We start from the raw sequence: 9,765 nt of genomic DNA on the forward strand, positions 1-9,765 counted from the left end.
CCTACTACACAAGAACAGCCAAAGTGGTCCTTTTAAAACGTAACTCAGACTATGCAACTCTGTTCAAAATCCTCTAAACTTTCTTTATGTCATTTTGAGTAAAAGTTAAAATCATTATAACAATTCATATGCTCATACAGGATCTAGCTTCCCAAACCCATTACTTTTCAGGTGTTCTCTAGTTCTCTGGCCTTTTTGTTGTCCCTCAAAGACTTCAGGCATATTTATGATTTAGGGACACCCAGCCTCTCCCTATCCTCTGTGTGCATGCTAACTTCCTCACTTCCTCTAAATCCTTGCTTACAAGTTATTTTTCAAGGAGACCTAGTTTGACTATTTTCCTTATAAATGCTATTGCTGCAGGAATGAATAAATGGTGCTGCAAACATTTCTAATAGAAAATTCACTATAATCTTCTTTCTGCCACTTAAAGCCACTCAAATCCCATTCCTTTCAAGTATAAATTGGTCTTTATAATTTTGCAAGAACTTGAATATACAGATAAACCATTGTAAGTAATAAAGGATAGTTATGGCTTAATGAACAGCTTATCAGAACTCAGATGATGGTAAAGTACCCAGTTGATCGGTTTTTTATCCTTCTTTTTTCTCCATTATAGCACCACTGTCAGACAGACATTCCTCACATATTTGTATGGTGGCTGCAGAACTCTAAACCTTACATTCTGTCAGGATTAAGGTCAGTAGAGAATAGCACCCACATTCCTCCCCTGATGAATTTACATTCTTAGTAAATGTCTCTCACTGGGTCAAGTGCCCATCTCAGAAGCAGCTACTGTGTCCAGAGAAATGAGACACAAGCACTGATTAGCTAATCACTGGGGCTGTGAGAGAGCCAGTGCACCCAAACCACAGATTGGGACACAGTAGAAGGTTAGTTTTCCAAAGAAAACTGGCAAATAGTTCCTAAAAGAGTAAGTGGAGACTGGCACATCCCCAAACAGCCAACATTCCTCACTCTGCTGTTTGTACTTGGAGCCTCCCCAGTGGGCCACAGCTCTCTACACCACTTTACCCACCTTATGCCTGTCCTCCTTCCCTTCTGGTACCAGGATGATTGGAGTGAATGTTCCAGAGAGAAAGGGGCTATTTCTTGGTTATTTTACTTTCCAAACTCCTAGCTCCTACAGAGCAGGCTCCCATAAATGTGTGCTTCTATGGTATTTCTATCCCTGTGATATTTTTACACTGTCCTCCATGATGGATGGTCTTCTGGGACTCAGTCTCTTGTGGGCAGCCAACACACAATCATCATACGATTCCTAGGACTCATTCCTAATTTTTATCTTCCACTTCTTTGGTCTACATTTCTAAATATAATATTGTAGGGCAATATTTTTAATGTTGTTTTCTAATGAGCAAATAAACTGTTTTGAGTCCAGTTTTGTGGCTTAGTTTTATTTTTTTCTCTCTGTAAAGGCGTTAACACCAGTGTCAACATTAGTAAGAGTTTGTAAATTTTCCTGGGTTTCATTTAACTCATTTTTGAAAACCCTTTGTTAGAACTTTCTCTGTACTTTCCTATCTTAACTTTACTGCTTCCATTTTTCTTCTATTTGTGACAAAAATGGAAATTAGCTGCACTACACATATTTCTACCTTCATGATGAGTCATGATCTTTCTGTAAAAACACTGTTCCTTGTTCAATTTATTAAAATGCATTTTAAGATAAGCAAACATTTTACCTTAAACTAAATTTCCTCAGATAAATTTTTGTTGGTTAGGTCACGTATTGTCCAGTGCCACCAATCACAACTAGTAATTTTAGGTAATGTGCTTTTTATTCTTGGTCATCTTCAGAAGGTTAGGCTAATCTCACACTATAAAAGTGCCTTTCTTCTTAGTATAAAGACAATTTTTTCTCATGAAGAACAAATTACTACGTCTTTTCTTGTTCTGCTACCTGCCACATGCCCTCTTCAGGAAGTTAAAGTCAGATAAAGGACACTGGTTTGAGTCAGAGCTCTGCTTCTTGTGACTAATGAGATTCTATACATACTAGTTGGCCAAGTGGAGCAGCCCAGAGCATTGGATGCCTTAACCCAAATGGTCAGTTATGCAGGGCCATGAACACATGAAACTGTGAAATCTGTAAACATTAACATACACTTGTCAGAACTGTTTTGTGAATTAAAGAAAAATAATTGAGTATAATAAAGTTCAAAAAGAGGTAGTTCCTCTTTTCTTGGCCAACTCTAAAGCAGCTAGGAGTTAAAGAATATTGAAATCTATGTATTAGGTCTCAACTCAGTTTCTTGCCAGAGATTAGTCAGCTTTTGCCCTTTTGCCTTGTTAGACAAAAGGCTTTTGAGACCTATCTGCCCAGGAGATGCAGCAAAACATTTGAAGTCTACTTACTTTACAATTTGTTGATTATATACACTACTCAAAACCTTCATTAGCAAGTTTCCTAACCTAACTGATTTTTGAGTATGGAAATCATACATGCTGATTTCTTTCCTTGCCTTACTGAAATGGAGATCCAAGTCTCAGGCAACTATTCCTGTAATGAGAATACTCAGTTGTAATTGTGGAAACAAAACCAAAATAATCTTTACACAAAGGTAATTGTATTTGTTGACCTAAATTCACTAATAAATGCTTTTAAGGAAAATTAGACTTCATCAAACCCAATCTGAAAACAAAATATTTCTCCTTACATGAATATATATATATTACATGTACACACACACACACACACACACACTCATGCATGGACTCATACACATAGTAACATATGACCAGGGAATGAAAGACAGAGAATAACAGAGCTGGAAGCAATTTTTAGTCTGTAATTTTCACTTTAGAGATGAGGAATAGAAGAATGAGGTGATTTGCAGACTTCCAATAGCAAGCTGGGGACAGACAGGCACCAAACTGCAGGATTCTTTCTTCATATTTGTAGTGATGTCATAGGCACTCTGTGTGATGCTGATAAAGATCCTAGATGTGAAATTGAAAACATTAAATTAGTCCTACTAAGCAATCTGTTTAAGATCATTGACAGGCCTGGGAGTTTTCTATATGGCCTCCACCCTAAGGCCTGGGAAAAAGATATGTACAATGTAATTTCTACAGGATTAGAGGAAAGATAGAGGCAATGGAGGTTCCATTTGTGCTAGGAATATCCACCTCTGAGAAGTACACATCTCCGTCAGTGGATGTCATCTATTCTGCAAAAACCCTTCTCTGGGATTCCTAAGTATCAAAAAAAAAGGGAGAGAGACGGAGAGGGAGGGAGGGAGAGAGAGAGAGAAGGAGAGAGAGAAGGGGGGGAGAGAGAGAGAGAGGAAAGAAAGGAAAGAAAGAAAAGAAAGAAAAGAGGGAGAAAAGAAAGAAAAAAGAAAGACAAGAGAATATTAGACCCAGAGAGAGGAACCTGACACTCAGCCATTACTCAGAAACCCTGAGCATCTGTTGAGAAGTTTCCTGATGTTGGGCTGCATGTATGGAAGAGTGGGGAACCTTTATTGTGAGTCCGAGAAATATGTGGGGGAAACATTACTCTGTTAAAATTGAAATGGTCACATTTTTTCCTTCCTTATGGCATTTAAAACAGGCATGCATACAGAAGGGGGAAATGTTGCATAAGATGCAAGGCCTGTGGATCTGTTAGTTCCTTTCTGAGCTAGCATTTTACAGAAAAGGGATGGCAGTGACATCCACCTCCCTCACAGGCTGATTTATCAGGTGGCTGATAGATGCAAATACTTTAGAGATGGGTGTTTTTAGGTTAACTGGTGTGCATAAGTAAGGAGCAAGAATCACCTTGGGTTTGAAATAACCTTGTATGACAGACCCATGAAGAAGTGAGTGAGTGGAAGGAACACCTTTTAATGATGAGTAGTTCTCTCTTCTCCTTGCCTCTTACCCATAGAAATGAAGAGGTATAAACTGGAAGGAGGATATGAAAACAATAGTTGCCCTGAGTACAAGAAGAGTAACTGTAGATAGGGACAGGTGGGGAAATTTTACATTAGGTGTTTGGGCTGAGAGTTTGTAGAAATGGGTATCTTGGTGAAAGGGACCATAGCCAGGTCTCTGACCTTGTTCTTCTTTTACCTACTTCCACAGGAAACATGAATCTGATGTGGGCTCTCCTCTTTTTCTTCCTGAAGCAACCTGTCTTCACTCCAGGCCTGCCCTTCTTAACACAACATGTAGACAACCCCAGGTCATGGGTCCCTGAAGGATACCACTGGGAGACATTGGGAGATATGTTGATGAGGTGACCATGGTGATCTATGTGTATAAATGCAAGTGGACTAAAACCTTCATTCAGGAGCTTTTGCCACCATAGCAGATTTCTTCAGAAGTCCATCTGTGCCCTGCACCAATGGCCACTCTGTGCCCAACTGTCACAACAGTACTCACAATGTCAGAGTCACTAACTGCTTTGCCAATGCAGGGACCCAGCACTCCTGCTACCACTACAACAAGGACTCCACCAGGCATGTTCATGTGACCTGTGAGAAGGCGGCACTTGTCCACCTGTATGGCAAGGACCCTCCTAGACATGTTGTAGGAGGCTGAGTTACTTGCCTTCTGCACCTCTTTGAAATCCTGTCTGTCTTCTTTGTAAATGCTTCTTTGCATATGGACCCTTCTTGTTCCTAGTAGCCAGCTCTTGCTTCTCTCTCACAGCTTCCCCTTCCAACCCCAACTCTGCTCACCAGCCCACACTCTCTGTTCCACACTCTGCTCCCAGCTCTGAGATCTAGGGTGCATTTGTTGATTCCACTGGAGACCCTGAAGGAAGGGGATCCTGTTTAGGAGGAAGAGGTCCCCAGAAGGATAGTTACTTCAAGCAGTTCCTTCCCTCTCTTTAACAGTCCTCACGTGCTGGCTCCATCAAGAAAGCAAGGTCTTGAGAATAGCTATTTGCTTAGAAATTTTTCTTGTCTCAAATCTACCTCCTGCTTTCCTTCTTGTGTTAATCATCAAGCACAATAGTGCTTCTTTTCCCAAAAGCGGGAGATACTGTCAAGAGCAAACCACGTGGATAGGGAAGTCGGTACAGAGCATTCAGCCTTATCCAATTCAGAGGACAAGTCTCACATCTACTTTAAGTGGAATCTTTTGTTTACTCACTAAATTCAACCTCCTGACCCCACTGGCCGATCTACTTTGAGTTTTAGATTAAATAGTCCTAATGTCTTATCTCATTGCAATCTCATCTGAAATGAGTTTCCTCTCCCTGAATATGGGTCTCACTTCTCCAGAAAGGCTAATCCTTAATCCCTCTCTGCTTTTTTGTTTCTGCTCCAAATGCAACTCTTTTAAAAGATTCAAACTTTTAAAAAAGATTTTATTGATTTTTTTTTTTAGAGAGAAGGGGTGGGAGGGAAAAAGAAGCAGGGGAGAGAAACATTAATGGGCTGCCTCTCATACACTACCAACCCGGGACCTGGTCAGCAACACAGGCATGTTCTCTGACTGGGAATTGAACTGGCAATCTTTAACTTTATGGGACAATGCCCAACCCACTGAGCCATAGCAGCCAGTGTTCTATGTTTTTCCCCTTTAATTCATTTTCTGTCTTACAGAGGAGCTAGAAAAGCAGACCTCAGCATGTTCTGGTTGTTTTTATATGAGCAGGGGAGAGTATTTCACCATTGGCAGCACTTGTGTGAGTATAAGTGTGGATGCCAGGGAACCCAGCCCCCTCCCACGGCATGATCACAAGGCCCCTGTCAGCAGATCTGCAGTGACTGCGCCAAACCATGTGGCTTCTCTGAGCCATAGTATTGTTTTCTGAGAAATGAGAGAGTGAAGAAAGATGATTTCTAAGACTGCACCTGGTTAAAACATGTTTTTCAATTTTTTTTCTTCTAAAGAACTTTCTCTCAATACCTCCCAGGAGGAAAGATTGGATATCAATACAAAATCTATTTCTTTAGGACATTTATGCTTTTTAAAGAGTCAAAGTTGCTTTTGTGGATGTATTCACCAATTAATTGCCTTTGGTATAACTAAAAAACAAACTTATTCACACAGAAACACAGATCCATAGAAAGGGAGAGAAATGTTCTCACTTACCCCTACTCCTATCAAAAGATCAGCAAGAAATGAATTTTTACCACATATGGATTTTGTATATTTTAATATTAACTACAATGCACAAACTCCTATCTTTCAATGAGAAACAAATTAAATGTCTTTAGAGTGTCCACATTTGAAGAAGTTTAATAAAGCTTTAATTGTATAGCTGAGGTAGCATAAAAATAAGTAATTTAATACACTAATTTATTATATATTGATTTCTTTAAAAAATTTTAATTGTTATTCTATTACAGTTGTCCTAATTTTTCCCCCTCTGCCCTCCTCCCCCCAGCCCCCCGCCCACCCCACAGTTGCTGATTTCTATGGTAGGAAAAAAGTGTTGGACTATCTGTGGTTCCATCATCAACTCATTGGGTAAATAGAAAGTTTCAGGAATACAGACTTATCAGAGACCCAGAAATGAGAGACAAATTGAACAATAGTGTTCATAATACAGAATTAGAGGATTCCCATTAGTTAATTTTGGGAACAAGTCAATAGTAAGTTATTATTCATTAGAAAGTTCCAGTATACATTTCTCTAAATTACCAAGTGGATGGTAAAAATTGAAAAAGACACAAAATAGTAAAATTCCTGATAAACAAGCAGAAATACATCGCTTATACTTTCATCTATTAAAACATTAATATTTTACTGTGTAATTTTCCATAATTTTGTCTATGCTATGTACATTTTTTATAAAATATGGAACACTGCACTGACCAATGTGGCTTTGTTGGTTGGGGGTCATCCTGTAAAGCAAAAGGTTACCAATTTGATTCCTGGTCAGGGCACGTGTCTCGGTTTCAGTTCTATCCCAGTTCGGGGCATATGTGAGAGGCAGCTGATCAAGGTTTCTCTTTCTTCCTTCTTTCCCCTGTCTCTAAAAAAAAAAAGAAATAGAAAAGCAGAGTGTGGCAGCTAGAAGCTGGCGAGGCAGCACCTCGATATTTCATATTGAGGGCCTTGCGCTGAAGCTGGACCCTGAGGAGATGAAATGAAAGATGCATGGGGATGTGATTTCCTCCTTATCTATGTGAACTTCCTCATCTACTTGGCCCTGCTGCGAGTCACTCCTTTTATCTTAAAGAAAGTGGACAGCATATAATATAAAGATTGGACATTGCATGTGAATGCACGATATGAAGGACCTGGTTACAGTTTCTGCTCTGCAAATGAATCTGCAAATGAATAGGCCCAGAAAGATGTAAGAGACTCTTTGAATGGACATAAAACTTCTGCTTATTAAGAACAAGTTTGGTTGTGGTAACTAACCTTCAGAGCTAAAATAGAAAACTATTTTGGGAAGTATGAAAAGACATTTCTTATGCCTGTGATATTCAGCCTCCATGAATGTTGCTGTAATTGTAAATAATGTCAAATTCCATTTTCTAGCAAGTATTAATTATATAAGAGAACTTTGTCTGTAGTAGCCCTGTCTTGTCAGTCATTTCTGTTGACCTTTTACTTCTGTCTGGAATGTATTCGTTGAAGAGCTCCTTATGATTAGTTATATTTTACAGAAGTCAGCACACAGCTGCAACAACATTTAAGCACAGGACCATTAGTCTATGTTTTTAATAAATGTACCAATTAAGAAAACAAACAAAATAAATAAATAAAATTTTAATAAAATAAATGCTATATACTTTATAATACTGCTTCAGGTTCTGCTTTTTCTCTTAAAATGTATCTGGGCTCCTGATAAAATTAAATTTCTTAACCTTGATAGTGGTGAACAAAGATATGTTCACTTTGGATTAATTTTTAGAGCTATATATTTAAAATTTGTTAATTTTTTTGCATATGTGTTATATATAATAAAAAAAGCTATTCAAAAAATGTATCCTAATCATTTATTCCTATTCATGTCTCTATAGCATGGTATTTCATATTATGGATGCAGCATGATCCATTAAACAAATTTCTTATTGTTGGGTGTTTATAACATTTAAACCTGTACACATTCTAAAATAAAACCCATCCACATTTACATTTATATTCTTGTGTCATAAGTCAGGTTCACTGGCAAACAGACACTGAGATAAAGACTTGTATTCAGGAAGTTTACTGGCAAGTGGCTTAAGATCAATACCTATGGAAGGTTCCACAGTGACCCTAAGTGCAACCAGGTACTACCCAGGCTGAGGCCCCTGACCTGCTAGTAAGACCGAACCCCACTGTATTTTATTTCATTTGTGGTTTTTGCATACACTGATATTGTGTGGTTGGATTAAACTCAGGACCTCTGCAAAGAGGACCTACTTCTTTCTTTCTTTCCAAAATGGCAGCCTCCAGTCATGCACAAGTGTTTGATCTGTGTCAAGAAATGCTAAGAGAGAGCAAGCATTTCAGTGCTCACAGTTACAGAACTGAGGCTATCAGGAGGATAAGGGATGCTTTCAAAGAAAATAAGAATGTAAAAAAAATCCTGTAGAAATTCATACTAGTGAATAAAGCCAAAAGAGACCTTGGAATGATTTGTGGACAGATCCACATCGGTCAACTCTATTTGACTGCCAAGATTATAACTGAGAAGAGAAATCCAAGACCTAAGGACCACCACCACCAGCCACCACCAGCAACCCTGGACCACCTTCAGTATCCATTGTATTCTTGGGATGGGAGATCCCAGCATCATGAGTGGCCTCTTGCAGTAGCTTAAAATAATAGCCTCTTGCTTGTCCTGCCCTGTAGGAAATGATCAATTGAATGAGGTTTCCATTCTTCTGTAGCCTTACTGAAAAAGGGTGGCTATCTCTCCTTAGTTCAAGTGTTAGAATGAAGAGCTGGAGCTCACTTAAAATAATGTTGTATGTTACTGTCTCCTCTCCAACTCACCCCTCAATATATCACCACTTGTATAGAGCATCTCTAGACTTTGTTTCTTGGTCCTTGACAATAAACAAAATTGTCTCCCTAAATTAACAACCCTATAATAGGGAGTGAAAGAAGCATGACTGAGCAGAAGGAGGAGTTGAATTTTGATGCAGTCACAATGAAGGTCTCAGCCAATCCCACAAGAAGCTCTAGAACTAGAATGACCCTTCAGACTTGTCCTGAATTAAGGTAAAGGGGCCAGGTCTTTAAACCCCCTCATTGTTTATTCACTAGATATGGACTGCTGGGGACAGCGGGTGGGGGCAGGAGGAGAAGACGCTTTACTTTAGGCAGGATGGTTCTCAGCCACTGTGGGTGATTCCCTGAGAGGGACATGGCTGAGAGCTGTCTGTCACCACCATGCCAACAGCTGAGGAGTGAGTGCCTTGGTCTTGAAGTGGGGAAATTGCAATACATATCACAACATCCACTACACCTTGTTCTATTAACCTTTAAGCAAAAACTCCTCAATGTGTTCAGAGGGCATGGGCTTTTAACACAGCTCTAGACATAGCTATAAAACCCGGAGCAAGGATCATGTTTCTGGCTTATTAGTGGAGAATCTTTTGTCCAGACACAGCATGAGTAATTTGCTCTAAATTCACAACTAGTAAGTGACAGGGTTGGGAGTAAGTTTCTCAGCTTTTCACAGCAACACAAAGCTTCCACATGAGCTGTCACAATTTCTCTGTCTTACCTGTCTAGTTTCCTTAATTATAAATGGCTGACTAACTTCCATGTGAAAGGAGAGGCAATTGTCTCAAAAATTCTGAGAGCTTCCAGGAATATTTTCTATGCCCAATAGCCAAGTTTCCCTATATA

The 9,765-nt window shown here is 39.3% G+C and overlaps 1 pseudogene; it reads left to right on the forward strand.

The window, feature by feature from the left end:
• The first annotated feature begins 8,347 nt into the window (after nucleotides 1-8,347).
• On the forward strand, nucleotides 8,348-8,728 carry LOC123808407 (annotated as a pseudogene).
• Nucleotides 8,729-9,765: the final 1,037 nt, after the last annotated feature.

Source organism: Phyllostomus hastatus, unplaced genomic scaffold (assembly GCF_019186645.2).
Source record: "Phyllostomus hastatus isolate PE091 unplaced genomic scaffold, TTU_PhHast_1.1 phas_scaffold_501, whole genome shotgun sequence".
NCBI lineage: Eukaryota > Metazoa > Chordata > Mammalia > Chiroptera > Phyllostomidae > Phyllostomus > Phyllostomus hastatus.